Genomic DNA, 19,475 nt, shown 5'->3' with positions numbered 1-19,475 from the left:
AACAAAAACATCTAAACAAATTCCTGACATCAGTGATTAGGAGAGAAAACCTTTATCACCTCCTCCCTGCTTTTGGCAAAGATGATGATGATGATGATGATGATAATAATAATAATAATCATCATCATCATCATTTTTATATCCCACTTTTCTCCCTCACGGGACCCAAAGCGGCTTACAACATATTAAAATTAAAAAAACAATCAGAGTACATCAATAATATAAGCATAATATGATAAACAGATTAAGAGAAACAACTACAGTATACATTCACGTTCATGAGGCATCATATCGAGACATATATTGCACTCTACTCCAGTCCATTAACATATGATGTTCCTGTCATTGCTGATTAATTTTCTTCACTAAATGCCTGTTTAAACTGGAAGGTTTTTAAGTTGGTTCTTAAAAGAGACAAGGGAGGGAGCAATCAGCAATACAACTCAATCACAATTTTCCTGGATCTCAAGGGGGAAAATCAGTGAAGCAAGATCTGCCAGCTATTGAAAATGACCAAATCTCATATGAAAGCATTACACATAAAAAGTGTAATTCTGATTAATAATTATAGTGACACTTGGGCAAGGAAGCCTGCTCTGAAGCAGGAAATCATATCTATCAATTTAAAAGAAAATGAACTACATTCTGTAGGTGGTAGTTTCTGGGTCAGGGTGTCAGCCATTATTAAATAGTAAAATAAGTATCCGGATCTATGCAGATATATGTCAGCTTGCAAGCTGCACTTCCCATTCTCCAGTGCTGACACTCTATATGAAGACAGAAAAGGAAATGTAAATTCACATTAATCAGATACTGACCTGAAATCTGCACTAGTTTACATAGTTCTGTCTTTTAGCGCCATATATGGAAACCTATATTACTTGGGGGGGGTTGACGTACAAGAAAGAATCTTCAACGTAAGGAGTACTGACAAGATTGTTGCTTCAGGCAAGCAGCCGCAGCACTATAGATAACAGATTATTAGCAACTGTTCTTCCTGTAGACAAGGTCTGAGGTTACATCACGCGTGCTCATGTGACCTGGGATTAGAAACACAGGCGTCTGACGTCGAAAGCAGATTTCACAACTGCAGCCATTCATAGAGCTAGTTTTCTGAATCCAGAGTCAACTTTGTCTCCAGATGTATAAACTAACAGACATTTACCAGATTGATTATCTGCCAAGCCATCCACCCACAATGCAAAAAAATTGCCAACGTTTTGAGTTGTCAAGTGGTTTCTTGACACACCGTTCCGAAGTATATCAAGACTATTATTCCTACCATCAAACTAATGACAACTGTTAAGAAACAAACGGGGGAGGAGAACTTTGAGCGGCTATTTTTAGCTTATAATTGCTACATAGTTTTTGAGATAAAATCATTGCCACATATATTTAGAGGCAAAAACAGGTAATGGGAAGCCCCCTAATTTGCTAAAAAAGGCACATTCCCGTACAGCCTCCCTGGGAATAGACAGAACAACAAGTCACTGTTCTCTCTTTGTCTTCCGTTTTTACTACCGTGTTTCCCTGAAAATAAGACAGTGTCTTATATTAATTTTTGTTCACAAAGATGCTCTAGGTCTTATTTTCAGGAAATGTCTTATTTTTCCATGAAGAAGAATTCACATTTATTGTTGAGCAAAAAAAATGAACATTCATTATATATTGTACAGTAGTTGTCATCACAAACCAGCATAACCAGACAAACTGTGAATCCTATCAAGAATTTCTTGTTACTACCATTATTTCCATGTACAACACTCTATGGTACATACATTTACCGATCCTGCATGCTCTGGTGTTCTGTTCGGCGGACATGCTTCCAAACAAAAACTTTACTAGGTCTTACTTTTGGGGGAGGCCTTATATTTAGCAATTCAGCAAAACTTCTACTAGGTCTTATTTTCTGGGGATGTCTTATTTTAGGGGAAACAGGGTAATAAACACAATAGCAAAAATTTACCAACATAGAACCAGTTTGTTTGAACCCTATAACTCAGATTTCCGTATGCATCCACATCTAGGTACTTCATATTAATTTCAGGGTTATTAGGATTTCTGTAAGCAAATCTTTCTTTCTTTTATTTCTAACCCACATTTCTCTCCCCGAAGGGACTCGGGGCATTTCCAAAATAACACAAAAGCCTGGCAAACATTAAATGCCGTAAAATTAATCACATTCAAAACATTTAAAAAACATTTTGTACTATATAAGGTACACAGCAAAAATATTACTACTAGTATGGATTTCAGACTGAATCCCACTAATATTATACAACAGTATATAACTATATAAACACAGATATGGTATAGGACCCCCCCCCCCCCCCGGGCCCTTCCCGGCACAAGCATATACCTAAAACACAAATACTGGTGAACAATTCTTTGAGGATTACTTTGTTGTCTAGTTGATCCATATTGTTCTGCTACTGCTAGTTTATTAGTATAATTTTCAGTATATCTTTTTGGGCTTTTAAAAAAGTATGCATCTTTTTAATGGCGCACCATACAGTCATGCCGACCACATGACCTTGGAGGTGTCTATGAACAACGCCGGCTCTTCATCTTAGAAATTGAGATGAGCACCAATCCCAGAGTTGGATACATTTAGACTTAATGTCAGAGGGAAAGCTTTACCTTTACCTATACATTTACCCATTTTTCACCTTTTCCTTTGTTATGCCTCCAAAGTGATGGCCTGAAATTCATAATTAAATATATCTAGCTATCTGTCCATGATATAGTTTGCATAATTGCATATTTTAGATTGTATGCTAATGCTTTTATGTTAAGCTGTTTTGAGTCTCCTTCGAGAGAGATAAAGTTGGGTGTTAATAATAATAATAATATTATAATGGCTGTTTTAGCTTCCTTTTATTATTCTGACTCCATTTTCTTCAGATATCATTATTTGTGGATAACAGATTGCTGAGATGCTGTGCAGAGTATGTTCCAAATGTTGCAAATTCAAAACCAGCCAGATTGAATCCATTATCAGACATTAACACTTGCTTTGTCTTGAAAAGGTGTTTTACTGTGAGAACCTCTAAGCACAAATATTCTGGATAGTGCAAATGATAATCCATTATCAACAGATTTTGTCAGCAGATTATTAGGTTATTGGGATGAACTCCATCACCACTTCTTGACAAATTTACTTTTACTCCCACTTACCTCTTTTAATAATGTGAGCCAGGGAAAACATATGTGTTAAAAGATATATGAGATAAATGGCAAATGTAAAAATGTTCCCTTGCTACTATCCCCCACAAAGAGAGAGATGTTTCTTTATACAAAACAGAAATATTTCCTCACTTAACACAATATTCTATAAGCAGTAGCTCTCTAGATTCTCAAGCAGAGCTTTTTCACATCTGTAGTTAATAGATTACTACAACTGTAAATGCCAGGAACTGTATGTCTGATTTTCAGCTTGTTAAGCATGTGTCTAAGCAATGAGCTCAGCTTCTCTCTTACATATGGTTGTGTGCGTTCAAGTTATGCAAATAGGTAGTAATCATTTTATGTCAGAGGACATATCACCCATCTATAAATATAATTCATTTACATTTACTTTGTTCTAAAATGTCCAGATATAGGGCAGGATGGAAAATAAATCTCATCCCTTCCCCATTATGTTGCCCATCTGTTCAAATTTGCTTCTACACGTTGTATTCTAATAATACTGGGATATGAAAACAATCAATTATATTAATACATTGGTGAAGCAACATTGACATAAAATCATTCCGCCATTCTGTTTTGTTGCAGTAGTGAAAAATGCAATTCCATGATAAACTTGAATTTTATTTTTTTTGTTGGGATTGCGGCCAATCACAACAATCTGTTTAGTTTATTGTGTTACACCATAAAGTTATATGTCTACGTGTATTTTGAATCTTTCTATTACTTAGTGGATGCCACAAGTCAGATCCAATAATTAATAAATCATATCTTGCATAGAAATTCTAGTGAATGTAATATATGCATAGTTCTAAATGGCATTCAAACTTAGAAATTACCAGTTGTTTTAAGCAAATATTGAAATTATAAATGAAAAAGTCAGAGCCAACTAGACATCATGATGGCACTTTCTGCCCCAATTGGCTGTATCAGTGTGAGTGGACTTGACTTGTATGTATGTAATGCATGAATGAATGAATGTATGCATGTATTGTTTGCATCACAAAGGCTGTTGCTAAGTGACATGGCCCTCTGTGATGTGACTGGGAAAGAAAGGTGACGTGTATGTGGGGAAGGGAGGAAGGAAGAAGAGAGCCTGCTTACATTGTCAGAGCTGAAGAGATTCCACCTGAACATCAGGAAGAACTTCCTCACTGTGAGGGCTGTTCGACAGTGGAACTCTCTCCCCCGGACTGTGGTGGAGGCTCCTTCCTTGGAGGCTTTTAAGCAGAGGCTGGATGGCCATCTGTCGGAGGTGCTTTGAATGCGACTTCCTGCTTCTTGGCAGGGGGTTGGACTGGATGGCCCATGAGGTCTCTTCCAACTCTACTATTCTATGATTCTATGATTCTATGATTCTATGATTCTAAGAAGGGAGAAAGTAGGTGGGCAGTGCAGTGGTCTTATTCATTCATTATTTATATTTTAGTATGATCAGTTTGTTTAGGTTAATATTTCTGTCAGCTGTTTAGTTTGCTTAACTTAAGATTCATTTACATGGGATGAATGAGGTGGGGCAGTTGAAGGGAGCACATGTCCAATTTGTCCTAATGCCCACCGAGGACACTTAACACAGCCTTGTCCCTCAAAAAACAAAGTCAGGGGATGCCTTGGAACTTCCCTGATGCTCCAGAGCTCACCTGCACTTTGAGTAAGTGTAAACAGTTGGATTGGTTATGATTCAGAATGAGTCACTGCTGTTTACATGGCAATCTTTCTCCATTTCTGTTTCATCCTTGGCTTCATGGTGACAAATGGGTGCAGAATTGCTGGTTGTCATCATTCATCATGTTTTGATAATGGCCAAAACAGAGAAGGGGAAAAAGCAGGAAGAAAAGGGGTAAGGAGGTGGCAATTCCTCCTTTCCATGTCCTCTCTCCTGTGGCATTCTAGTTCTCTGGTCAAGATCAAGACATGCAACTAGCCATGAACACCAGCCATGCAGTGAAAATACAAGATAGGAGCTGAGCCAGGGAGTGCCCCACTTTGGATCAGCTCTGGATTACATGGCCAGTGTAGATGGGTCCTAAGTCACCTCTCTCCAAATCATTCACCTGTGCTCTAGTTGCAAGCAGAATGGACCTCCTCCCCATGTAGTTGATACCTGGTAAGAGGTCTAATACTACATACGATACCATACCATAAACGTATTGTTAATATTAGGTAAAGGTTTCCCCTGATGTTAAGTCCAGTCATGTCCGACTCTGGGGGTTGGTGCTCAACTCCATTTCTAAGTCGAAGAGCCGGCATTGTCCATAGACGCCTCCAAGGTTATGTGGCTGGCATGACTACATGGAGAACTGTTGCTTCCTGCCAGAACAGTACCTATTGATTTACTCACATTTGCATATTTTCAAACTACTAGGCTGGTAGAAACTGGGGCTAACAGTGGGAGCTCACGCTGCTCCTCAGATTTGAACTGCCGACCTTTTGGACAGCAAGTTCAGCAGCTCAGGAAATATATCACATCCAAATTAAAAGGGTTATGCAGTGCCAAAATATTCAAAGTCTTTGATAATCTAAAAGATCTTTGCTTGCTAGCAGAAAGACAGAAGAGAGAAGGCCTGCCAAACATGCCTGTGATGGTGGTGAAACCAAAGGAAACCCCTCCTACCAAGAATCCTAAAACTTGGGACATAGGGCCCTTCCACACAACCATATAACCCAAAGTATCAAGGCAGATAATCCACAGTATCTGCTTTGAACCGGGTTATCTTAGGCCACACTGTCATATAATCCAGTTCAATGTGGACTTTACAGCTGTGTGGAAGGGGCCATAGAAAAATACAGCTTTTCAGTTAATCTGGACCCTAGCTGTATCCCCACTAACCTTCTCACAATACTTCTTTTGCCTGACTGCTTTTTTTACTTCTACACTTCTGCAGCTAGAGCTTAGAAGCAGGGAGGAGCTACAGGGGCAGAAGCTTTAGGGAGATGAATTGCCGGATAACAGGAGGATTCTCCACTCCTTTTGTTTTTAATATTGGATGTTTTCCCTTCTATATGATTTGATAGTTCCATATTTAAATATGGGCCAGCTACTTCAGCTATATGTATTTGCTTAGTGATATTAATTAGTGAAACAATTAGCAATTTTTCTGTTCCCAGTTGCCTAAACACAGGTGGCACTGTTTGCGAACGATGAATATAGCCCCAAAGGCAGCTTTTTTGCCTTCTCTTTATGAGTAACAATATGACGAAAGAGATCCTGGTATCTTCATCCGAAACCTGATATCTTGAGAACATCACACTGTGCTGTTGGGCCTTTTGACCTACTTCCTTTTCTATAAGCGTAAACACATACTTATTTCCTCTGTTAGATTTTAGCATGATGTTGTTAAAACTCAAGAATATTCTTCAGGCTTTAGGAAACCTCATTCAAATAAATTTTAGCTGGTGATGTCAGGGCTTTCCACCATAAACCAAAATTATTCACTCTCCCTCCCACCGCAGAAACTTTCACCCTTGTCTTTGTTTTGTATGTGCAGCTGAAGCGCATATTCTAATATGAAAAACAGATAAACAATCCAACCATTTTTTTCTTGGTGTCTTGGGTTTTTAGGCCTGTTTCTGGCATGCTGATTCAGAATATTGCATTTGATAGACAGCATCCGCTCTAGTTTCTTAGATACAGTTATTATGATTTTCTATGGCTAAGCAGATGGCGACTGGGAGATGGTATATGTTCTGTATCTCAAAAACTAGAGCTTTGTGGAATCAGCAGATCAAATATATTCAGAAACAGAGTTTATATTTGAAACATCAAAATGTGTATTGGCCAGTTTATTAAATTATAAGCTTGAGGACAAGGATGCAATGACTACTGTTGCTTTTAAAATTGATTTGTAAGCCACTCTAGGAGCCTATAATTAAATAAATGGAAAAGAAATTGATTTTCAGTGCTGTCATACAGTGACAGAATCCCAAGAATAGTTAAATAGATCAAAAATATCATTTAAACTTGGTCCCACATAGAAGATACTAGCAACCAGATTCATGTTTTATTTAATTATGCAATCCCTAGCACAATGAAATCCCTAGTACAATGGAGTGCACAGGATGCGCATAGCTATCATCCTATATTACAATGCATAGTGTGCAGGTCAATGTACAACCACATGCACATTTATACACTACTTGCTGAAAGTCACTGTGCATGCTGAACTTTGCTGCTGCTGCTGTTTTCAGCTGGGTACACTATCATTGCATGTAGTGCACACACACTAGCCAGTCTCTATTGACTTACATCTGCTCAATCAGAAATAGGAAAAAATTCTGACTTGGACCACAACTCCCAGAATCCCACGGCCAGTATGTCCACTTGCAGTTAAAAAAAAGAAACATTTCTATGCCCTGGATGTAATTTTTAGATTACAGTATTAAAATATTTTTATTATTGCCTCTTAAGGTGGGAAATCTTCAAAACATTTTAATGCTGCTATTTTCATCTTTCCAGATATTTAGGAAGTTATGTTCTGCATAATTCAGAAGTGTTTAGCAAGGCTTAACTTGAAGAACAGGTTCTGCCAACTTAGCAGTTCAAAAACACGCAAATGTGAGTAGATCAATAGGTACCGCTCCGGTGGGAAGGTAATGGCGTGACCTTGGAGGTGTCTATGGACAACGCCGGCTCTTTGGCTTAGAAATGGAGATGAGCAGCAACCCCCAGAGTCGGACATGACTAGACAATGTCAGGGGAAGACTTTTACCTTTACCTATCCTGAAGGAAGTGTTTATATACATTGGCATATTTGTGTGCTTTCCCATTTAATCTTGTCCCGTGTTTACTACATTACTGCACAGATTTTTATGGGGAAAAATCCAACTGCCTAAACAATAAACAGTTTTTTAACTACTAGAATCATGTATGTTCTGAATCCTCCTGAAATAGAATTTATTTTATGAATTTCCTAATTGCTGTCGCCATTATATTCAGTACATACATGTCTCTCTGACATGTATCATCTCTTTGCCTTGACCACAAGATGGAGCCAGGGGCAAAGAAGACTTGCACCAGTTCAATGGAAACAAAAAATAGCTTACATATAATCTCACTAATTTGAATAAATCTATCATACATAGACTGATAAAATGACAAAGAAGACTTGTACCAGTCCAATAGAAACAAAAAAAACCTGATATATAATCTAAATAATTTGAATACATAGGCTGATAAAATTACCCACAGTGAACAAGCCATACTTTTTTGTATTATTAATATAAACTTATTGCATTTATTGATTGTGTTAAGTGCTGCAAGGAAATGGGACTGTCATATAGTAATTGTTTGATATTTAGAGGTTTTGCTGATTATGCACAGTCACTATTTAGATCTGAGGCTCTATATCAGCATCATATAGACCTGGCATTTATTAAATCTACCCCTTAATATTATTGTGATCAGTATCATCTCCAGTTTGTACAGGCAGAACTTTTGTAATTGAAAAAATGTAGACCTAAATTGAAATTAGAAGTCACAGTAGCCATGTTTGATATGGCTTGTGAGAGCAGGTTGAAAGCACAGGGTGGATTTGCATACTAACATGACAGCCGTCATGGGCTGTGCGTCAGTAACCGTAGAGCAGCTGTTGTCCTGGGATTGGCTGAGACATTGACATTATCTCTTGAAACATGGACTAGCTTTATAGATAGCAGAGGCAATGGCATCTCTCTTCCTTTGTAATAAATTGCAGGAGGTCCTGAGCATCACATTTCTGATCTGCAGTGCCTATCATTCTCTAATAATGTGGCCCTGACAAAAAATGTTGTTCACAATCAATACAATTGGCTGTTTAGATAAACAGAATGACACAACTAAGCTTCAAGATCTTTGAAAGACAGGATATTAGCTTTTTGTATTCATTATGTTGTGCTTTTTAAAAAAGAGTCATACCAGTATCATAATACATGCCATATATTGTATAAGTGATCTTGATATCGTATTATTTGTTCATATTGCATAACTATAATTCTTCCTAAAACACATCCCCCTACAAAAAAACTTTCCTCATCCCCTTTAAAACTAAATATAAATGAAAAAAACCATGAAAATTTATTTCAAGATGTTAAGGTGAATAAAGTAGTTTATTGTCTCACTAGTACAATATATAAAGTGTCTAGTTTATAGTAGTTTTATTATTATATTTAATCTTCAAATCCCTTGTCTTCATGTTTGTTTTTTTATAAAGAGTATTATGGGTTTCCAATAATTTAAGAAATCGTTAATAGACTTTTCTTTTATGATAATGGATAGCTTATCCATCTGAGACATTTCCATCATCATGTTGTTATTCTAAGATCGGACATGATCCAGTTAATTATTTTGAAGTTTCATTGATTCCCCATTTAAATCTCTCTCATGTAAAACAAAGTCATTTCATAACGCTTCAGACTAGATTGTTCCCCAAAACTTTCCATTAGGTACTTTAACATACCTACGTAACAAGTATGTTTTACCATAAGCATATTACTATACTTGTGTAAATTTAGTTATTCAAAAAGCGACATTGCATACAAACAAAATAACAAGCTGGTAACAAAGTCAGTTGTGTGGAGGAGCTCTAGGTTGAGCTCTAGGACTTTCTCATTACAAAGCACTGTAACATCATTGCAGCCACCCCCATCCTGGACTTTTCTATTCAACCTCAATTTAACCAATTCTCATGACCTCATCACAAAGGGCAATTTTCAGTGCATATGCCGGTTCTGCCCTACATCACCCACTGAGCCCGCTGGCTCCCATCATATGATGCTGGCGGAGCTCTGTGGGTGGTGTAGGGCAGAGCCAGTGCATGCTGCTATCATGGCAACACGGGAGGTATCCTGTGTTACTATAAGAAGCAATGGGGTAAAGCCATGGAGTCGATGCTTCCCCCCATGGGATCGACTGAATATGAAGTTGGGCGATGCAGTGTGTGGGGCGTCGGATTCCCCATGCCCCTGACAACATGAAGCAATTCCAGCGGCCATGTGACAAGGTCGATAGAGTGGAGCAGACATTTATTTTTCCCAGCAATGAAGTGCTGTTATGAACAATCTTTGCAGAAATACAAAGCATCTGGGAGTTTTTTTTTTGTATCAGGAGCAACTGGAGTGAGAGAATTGGCCGTCTGCAAGGACGTTGCCCAGGGGACGCTTGGATGTTTTGATGTTTTACCATCCTTGTGGGAGGCTTGACTCATGTCCCTGCATGGAGCTGGCGCTGATAGAAGGAGCTCATCCACGCTCTCCCCGGGTGGGATTCAAACCTGGCAGCCTTCAGTTCAGCAACCCAACCTTCAAGTCACAAGGCTTTTATCCCCTAGGCCACCGGAGGCTCCAGCATCTGGGAGTAATCCTACAAAAGATGTGTTCCTGGAGTGAGAGTAAAAAGTCTAGAAATTATTTCAGATCAACACATCCAACTACACTTTTGGACTCTCCATGGGCACGCTGCTATAACATAGAGCAAAGAAAGTGCAACCCACAATCCTCATGTGGCCTGTCAATTTTGTATCCCTCAGGAATCTTCAGCACCTTCCCCTAATGTTTGGGAAAAAATCACCCTGGCACAGGTCATGGATCAGCAAAATTGTGACCCATGGGCTGCATGTCCTTAAAGCCCCTCTGAAATTCCCATATTTTTTTTAAATGAGTGGCAACTTTCAAGTTACACAAATTTGTAAGAGCTGTCATGCCTTGTTGTTCTATGCCTGCCATTCATCAGATCAGGATGGCAAACTCTATTGTCTGATTATCTCCCCAAACTGATTATCTCAACAGCTTACTTGATATTGAATTAGGGCCAAGGAAAAACCGGTCAACACCTTTACTCAACCATGAAACCCAGTAAGTTATCTCAAAGCAAGCCATTTCATTTCAAAGATTATTTCGGGAAGAACCATGAATGTTGTGAGGGACCGAAGGAATTCCCAAAGTCTGTGCTAAAAGTACATTATATAAATATGGTATAATGCATTGTTCACTAGAAAGAAGTTGTTGTGGGATAGGTTCATGAAGTGACTTACAGCTTTCCAATCACAACCTCCCAAGAACCGCTGCACCCTGGACAAGCAAGTGCAAAACTATTCATAGCAAAAATGTTTTAGTCAGTTAATCAGTTTGTCATCAGTGTACAACTGCAACATCTGACCTTCTCCAAACATGGTTTAGTAAACTCACAGATTGTTTTTAATCCAAAAATATCAGGAGGCTTTAATCTTCACTATGTACTATTTATAGTTGTACAATCAGGATTCACAGATCCACCATCAGATTAGTACCTACAAACAATTCTCAGAAATAGAGAGATATTCACGAGATTCACACAGGAAGAGAGAGATTGACCATTTCATCTCCCTTTTATAACCACATGCTGGCTTGTCATCAGTAAGGGACAAATGACTGATGCAACCCCTTGTCATAAACCTCCATGATGATAATTCAGCCATTTCTGCATGCCCCTTGGATATTTAATCATGGCTTTCTCAGTCATTCCCCAGGTGTTAACATGTCCATCAAAACTGTATTTTCACATATGTTAAATGCTGAGGCATTTCTTTCTAACAGAAGTGATTTCCTTCTTTCAGTTTCATTTTAAACCCAATTTTAGCATTCCTGTTGCTGGGGAGGGTCGGACATGCTACTTCCCACATCTATTTCTGTTTCCTCTGCCCATCAGTAATTCTCACCATAAAGGAAGAAGGAGATTTGGAATTCACACTCCTGGAACATTCTGTGTCCAGATATTTGCAACCTGGAATGTGTCCACAGAAGAGTGACAAAAATGATCTACAGTTTAGAAACCATTCACTGTAAGAAGTGCCTTAAGGAGCTAGGTATGTTTCGTCATGGGGAAAAGAAGGTTAAAAGGTGACATGATAGCCTTTTAAAAGACTATCACGTGAAGGATGGAGCAAGCATTGGAGAGTGTGGTGGAGGCTTCTTCTCTGGAGATATTTTAAATAGAGGCTGGGTGACTATCTGATGGGAGTGCTTTGTATATTCCTGCATGGCAGAGGGCTGGATTGGATAGCCTTTGTGGTCTCCTCTAATTCTATAATGGTATGAAACATATCCTCTAGGCCAGTGGTTCTCAACCTGTGGCCTCCCAGGTGTTTTGGCCTACAACTCCCAGAAATCCCAGCTAGTTTCCCAGCTGTTAGGATTTTTGGGAGTTGAAGGCCAAACATCTGGGGACCCAAAGGTTGAGAACCACTGGTGTAGAAAGAGTCTAGAGCAATGCCCCCCAACCTTTGGACCACTGCTCTAGGATCAGATCCAATAGCTCTCTGGTGGGCAAGACGGCTGCTACTGGGAGAACATGTAACTCCCTGTCCTCCTCACTCAAGGGGCCATCTACACTGGTCATTTAGGTCACTGCAGATGTGGATCAGCCTCATGATGGCTATATACCGCATGAACCTGATCTAGGATAACCTGGGGCAAGGATACCTTAACATGGCTTTGCCTCAGAGTGACACAATTTAGGAGCAGTTTGGGCTTTCCTACAATTTAGGAGCAGTTGGGGGAACTGGAACTGGATGCAACTCTCTTGTTTGCCATTCCCCAGGCCCAGGTGAATGCTGGTAATGGGGGGGGGGGGAGGGGACTTTCCTCTTCTCCCATTTCCCTTCTTCCTTGGTGTACCGTTGCTCTGCCTTACATTAGGACAAGAGCCTGGAAAAAGGTAGGTTCTATGTTGCTGCCAATTAGCGTTAAATTGTGTTCTACACAAATGGCCGGTGAGGACTCTAGTGGGCCTAATTTGGCATCCGGCATGCTGGATTAGCGCTGAATTATGGGTCTGCACATAAGGGTCCCATGTTTTAGTAGTCAAGGAGGTGTCAAGATATTAATAATACTTTTGAAAACAAAAAGAAACATAAACTAAAATTCTATACATGACAACTTGAATCCAAATAAGATTTGTATTTATTAGAAATGCATAAAATTGTGCCATCTTCTTCATCCTGGCGACAATGTGCTTACTTCCTATTTTCTATGTTTAGAAATAAACATAGGAAATAAACACTATAGGAAAAGTAGATCCTTGAAACAACTTACAATATCTTATATTCAGAAGAAAGGAAACTGTACACATATGACTGTTCTTTGTGGACACTCCAAACAATCTCATATCTGGAACTGTGGCAGCCTTTCATAATGATGTTATGAATAGACAATTGTGTACTGTATATAGGCAGTACTATTTCATTCACCCTCAAGGAGAGGCCACTGGAAAGATAAGAACCAGAAAATGGCCAATGAAAACTGGCCAGCAGCATCCATGTTGTTACTAGAATGCCTCCACTTACTAATATTTGAGAAAAGATGGTCACAGCTGAGTAAATACAAAGGCATTCTACATTTTGGCCAACTCAAAACACTTTTCATGCCCAGGAAGGAAATAATATATTACACATACGTCTATACTTTATGCTATCTATGCTTGTGAAAATTTTGGAACAGAAGCAAACAGAGTTGATGCACTTTAGAAGCCCTAGAACAGTTTTATTATTCAGAAAGTCACACAAGGGTTGCACTTTAGTGGGAAGGTTGTAGTTTAGTAATAGACCACATTAAGAAGGTCCCAATTTCACTCTCTGATAAAAGTACAAAGAAGTAGTTGGTGGTTAAATGAATCCAGCAGGACACTGTAAAGCACTCTTACAGAGAAAATTACCAGAAAAAGCCTCACTCTATGATTGCACATAATTCCATACAGCATAAAGAGAATGTAGTATAAAGAGCATTTATTCAAGGCAATTGGGAAATGGATGATTACTTTATTATACTCTTGTTCCATCATTTTTAACTGGAAAACATCAGTAGATTCGCCATACACCATTATCAGAGATAATGATCTATGCAGTTCCATGTCTATCTTTCTCCCAGTGTAAGTCAGTTTTGAGTGCAAGTCTCTTGGAAGAGGAAGGAAATGGGAGGATGCTTCCAGAGTGTGCCTTCATATTTATTTCTTCCTCTCAGATCTGCCTCTGTCAATTTGCATTCCCTCCCTTCCCCTCTCCACTGGAAAGCAACTCTTCTCAGGACTTCAAATACAGGGAGGGAGATTTTGATGTTATGCAAAGGGCTATACTAGCATCTTGGACAAACATAAATATAAGCAAGTCACGTATGGCATCAATAGGATTCTGTGTTATAACTGGTGTTACGGGTCAGGCATATTCAGTTGCCAACTTTGTGCCTAGGGACTAAACCTATGAAGTAAAGACTATAACCTGATGTAACTTATAGAATGTCCCCTCGGGGAGAAGGGCGGGGTAGAAATATCGGAAATAAATATATGGTTTCAGAGAGGATAATGTATTAGAACACACACACACACACATATACATGTACATAAATTAAGAACCTATAGGTACTTGAGGTCTAGGATAAATGCCTAGTAGAATGTAAAGAAGATGCTACCTATAGTAACTTAGAATCTCAGCATGTGAACAGATGTGACTGAGAATAACTTCCTAGCAGGTATAATTTTTTCTCTATAAGCTTTTTCGGTAGCATCCTACTGGTTGGTGCCAAAAAGAATACTGGATTAGACTGAGTCTTGATCTTTTTCCAAATGCCTACCATAAGAGAAGTGCATTAAGACCTCACAAAAGAAAGAGGCTTTTCTTTAATGGTATACGACTTCTGGTAAGCCCTCCTGAAGGATATTCACCAGGCATCAATATCACATTCTTCTAGGCAGCTGGATAAAGCATTTTAATTGCTCTGCTATTTCAGTTGGTTTAAAACCTTGTGTTATGGATTCATCTCATTGATGAGTTGGATTATTCCTCTCAGTTTTAATTGGATTTCGATTTCAGGATATTATTCTGCCTGGCATCCTGTTAGAGAATTACAATGGCACAAATCAAACATACACCATCTCCTCTCACTTGTATGGTCATCACAGAACTCAGAATTCTATTCCAACCACACACAAAAACAAAATCTCCCCAACTTAACTTCTACTAAGTGCAGATGCCAACCCCAATATAACAATTCCCTGTTGTCTGACAATAAAGGGATGCGTAGAGACATGTCCAGTTTTTCCTGCAATGATATAATTTACAGGAATATCCCAGGGTTTTTATGGAGACCTGGTGGATTCTGGTATAAATATGCTTTGGAGCAGCCCCAGATCTGACACATTCTACTCTTATTCTTCCTGGCTGTGCTCACTATGATCCATCTCTCATTGATGGCACTGGACTAGACTGCAGATTAAGTTGAAATGTATTAGTCTAGTTTTCCAAACTGCTCTGACACTCTGTAATACTCTGTATTTTAAAACAAACTCTGCAGTATTCCCCCGGCTTTGTCCAAAGCAGGGCAAAAGTCGATTTAAAGCAAAACAAACGAACAGACGAACAAAACCCTGGGATACTCAGGAAGTAGCTGTGCATTGTGGAAATAGCCAGCCAGCCTTCCATTTGGGGGTGAGTTTGGGGTTATTTGGCAGAGTCTTGTGTTATTTGCCAGTGTTGACAAACCCATAGCTACTTGACATATAGCTATTTCTGTTGCAAGATCTAGGCCTTTATTTTAATGGGATATATATACTGAAATATATTATAACCCATTTTCAGATTGAATACTATTATAGAAGTTTTAAAATACAGTAGAGTCTCACTTATCCAAGCTAAATGGGCCGGCAGAAGCTTGGATAAGCGAATATCTTGGATAATAAGGAGGGATTAAGGAAAAGCCTATTAAACATCAAATTAGGTTATGATTTTACAAGTTAAGCACCAAAACATCATGTTTTACAACAAATTTGACAGAAAAAGTAGTTCAATACACAGTAATTTTATGTTGTAATTACTGTATTTACGAATTTAGCGCCAAAATATCACGATATTTTGAAAACATTGACTACAAAAATGGCTTGGATTATCCAGAGGCTTGGATAAGTGAGGCTTGGATTAGTGAGACTCTACTGTAAATACAAAAAAATCTACCCAATTGCTTTTATGTGTATTTTTCCTTTTGCGCTCACATGAAAGGGCGCATTTTAGTTTGTTTTTGAACAATTTACCAACTTATGCAAATTTCTTCATATTTGGGATGGAAAAAACTTGAAAGTAAAAAAAAACCTAGAATATGAAAGATATAGAAACTAACGGATTCATCTGTCTTGGGCTCAATCTAAATGGCCAAATAATGTAAATTGTCCAGGGAAAATGGAGAATTTAATTTTTAAACCTGGTTAGGGGAACTAACCAGAAAGGAAAGAATAGTGTTGACTTGCATATAGTCACAGGAAAGACAAAAAAAAGTAATCCTTGTGGCCTGCAGCACTGCTACTGAAAGTACATCTTGTGGTCTTTGCTGTAGAAGTTTCAATATTATTTCCATCTTTGCAGTGCTATTTTTCAGTACAGTTAGGAAGCTGGATTTACGTATTGTAGTTGCTTTTTCAGAACCTTAAAAAAACCCACAATTTCTTTAGCTGCTAAGCCTAAAACAAAAGCAGCAAGTAAAGGTTGCATTTCAACCCAGAGCTAATCATTGCTTGAATTAATTCATTTCACTGGGTTTAATGACACTTGGGATTGAGACCAAAAACTATACTAATCATGTCTACATTATTTGACTTACGGACCGCTAACAAACATACTGGGTTGGAAACCTATTTATTTTTACCTATTACAGCATGCTTTTCCCAGTCTCCCTTTTTCTCCCTTATTGGTCTATCTCTTCATAGAATCATAGAATCATAGAATAGTAGAGTTGGAAGAGACCACATGGGCCATCCAGTCCAACCCCCTGCTAAGAAGCAGGAAATCGCATTCAAAGCACCCCCGACAGATGGCCATCCAGCCTCTGCTTAAAAGCCTCCAAAGAAGGAGCCTCCACCACGGCCCCGGGGAGAGAGTTCCACTGTCGAACAGCTCTCACAGTGAGGAAGTTCTTCCTGATGTTACCTCTTCCTGGTGTGTTACCTCTGCTCACTCTGGCTCCTACAAGGCTCTCTTGCTCTCTGTGACCTATTTGAGGAATAGGAAGGCCCTGCAAAGCATGGCATGCAACTGCTGGAGGCTGTGTGGAGCAATCTCCCAGGCCTACCTACAGCTTTGTCTTCTGTAATTAGGACATTCTGACACCTGGTGGCTCAAGATGATATTACCTGAGATGCATACGTTCAATACAAAATCAAATAATTACAAAATGCAAAAACTAAGACTTCACCCCACACAGTCCTCTCTCCGTCTTCTCTCGGTTTCTCTGCACTACCAACACAGAGCCCCACGGAGGCCATCACATGATGCAAGGCCACTTTCAGTGGTTGCCTGTGGGACTCCGTTACGGCGATTCAGGGAAACAGAGGGAAGACTGCATTTTCAGGATGGCAGAAGACACAGAGAAACCAAATAAAAGTGGGGAAAGGCAAGTAAAGCTTGTGGGATTGCTGCCCTCACTGAAGACAGAAAGGCACGGTACCTTGACGGTAGGGAACGAAATAAAATTGTTCCCTCTGCTTTTTCTAGCTTTCATGTGATGAGGTCCCTAGAGTCACTACCATATATGCTAATGTAAAAATTGACCTCATGTATAAGTCGAGGACAGATTTTGGGGTCAAAATTATTAATTTTGAGATGGCTGTTCCAAGAAGGAATAGCATTAATGCTGCTTTGGCCATCATTTCCTCACCCAGGCATTCAAAAAGACCAGAGGCAGCACTAGGGCAGAAAGAGACGCCTTCTGCACTGCCATACAAAATCCAGATTATCTTCTTTGAATTGGGAGGAATGTGGGCAGGGCCAAGCCAACAAATGGAAGAACAGGGTGAGAAAAGCCCCATGTGAAGGGGTTCTATATTTATACTCTGCTTTTCAAACTACGTTGCCTTCCAGTGCATCTTAAAAAAATATAGTTCCAAAAGCATAGAATCAATGAGTTGGAAAAGACCATCCAGTCCAACTCCCTGCCATACAGGGAATACAATATGCTTATGGATATATAGGACACTTACTAAAGCCCATGTTTTTAGAGAGCCTTGCTGCTGCTCTCTACTCTCTCTCTCTTGGTTTCCACTCTGTTACTGTGGGCCTTAAAACAGCATGAAGTAGAAATCATTATTTATAACATAAATCTTTTTACTGTGATTTCTTTTCATAAAACACATTTGACATTCCATCAGTAACTTTTTAATAATTAACTTAATCTGTTCATTTTTTTCACTCCTAAAACTCTTTTGCATATTATAAATAATGATTTCTACTTCATGCTGTTAAAAACATATAAATATTTTCCAAATGCATGTGACAATAAGGATATGTTAGATTATTTTAATTTACATGAATAAAGCACACTGCTATATGTTCTACGGTACTTCCTCTAGTTTTAAGAAGCTGTGCGGTCAGTACTAACAAAATGTAGCTTCCTACTGTGGAAAAGATTGCTGGAGATTTCTGGAAATGTGTAATATTTAATTTACTTACAAAGATATTAATAAAGTGAAAGTGAAAATAAAAATCTACATCCAGTTAGTATCCCCCAGGGGCATAAATTCACTGTATCACTTTACATAAGTGTTGGCTATGTTCCCATTAATGGGCTACTCTAGTTGGGACTACAAAACTGAATTTAGTCAAAAGCACATGTAATGGAGTAATCCAGAGAAAACCTTTTGGGCATATTTGCTAGTTGGAGGATTCTGGACGCTGTAGTACAAAAAAAAATTACATTTTCTGTATTCTGGAGCAAGATCCTCTACACAACTATGGATTGCCACAAAAACTAGTAAGTGTCAGCCAATTCCAACCTTACTAATTACCATATGAAAGTCATATCAATATTATCATGACTGTAGCCATTACAGTTGATGGGCAGCCACTCTGAGCCATTCTTCACAGAGAAATAGGACTGAAATAAAGGTGGACTCTGAAATGAAAGGAGGTGAACTAGAAAACTTTCTAGTGCTATGTAGATGTGTGTGATGCCTCATGGGCCATGTAGTCCCGTTCCCAGTACTATTGTGGCAGATGAAGAGGAAAACTTGGGTTTCCCACCATTTCAGCCAGAATTGGAGCCCTTGCACCTGCAAGATGTTTGCCCACCAGAAGTCAGCCAAACAAGCCTTAAGCAGAAATCTCCCCCATTTTCTCGCCGGGATTATTATAATCGAGATAGAGGCGCTCGGGAGGCGACTCGCAGGAGCGCCAGGATAGCTGCCAGACAATTAGCTGATTAAGTCTGTTTCCCTTGGGAAACTTTAAGGAGTCATGCATCTGGACACAGTATGGGTTTCGTTTCTTGTTCCCCAGGGAAAGTGTTCCTTGGCGGGAAAACAAGAT

General features: G+C 39.0%; 1 protein-coding gene across 5 annotated transcripts in view; it reads right to left on the bottom strand.

The window, feature by feature from the left end:
• zbtb38 (zinc finger and BTB domain containing 38) overlaps positions 1–19,475 on the bottom strand; it is a 43,780-nt gene that overhangs the window by 7,570 nt on the left and 16,735 nt on the right. Inside the window, exon 1 of one of the 5 annotated variants that reach the window (XM_008106222.3) lies at positions 819–2,289. The exons of the other annotated variants lie outside the window; for them this stretch is intronic. The gene's annotated coding sequence lies outside the window, so the exon portion shown is untranslated. Of the gene's footprint in view, positions 1–818; positions 2,290–19,475 lie in introns of those variants that run through there. 5 annotated transcript variants of the gene reach the window in all.

This window comes from Anolis carolinensis, chromosome 3, assembly GCF_035594765.1.
Source record: "Anolis carolinensis isolate JA03-04 chromosome 3, rAnoCar3.1.pri, whole genome shotgun sequence".
Classification (NCBI taxonomy): Eukaryota; Metazoa; Chordata; class Lepidosauria; order Squamata; family Dactyloidae; genus Anolis; species Anolis carolinensis.
This window is presented reverse-complemented; position numbering and strand designations above follow the sequence as displayed.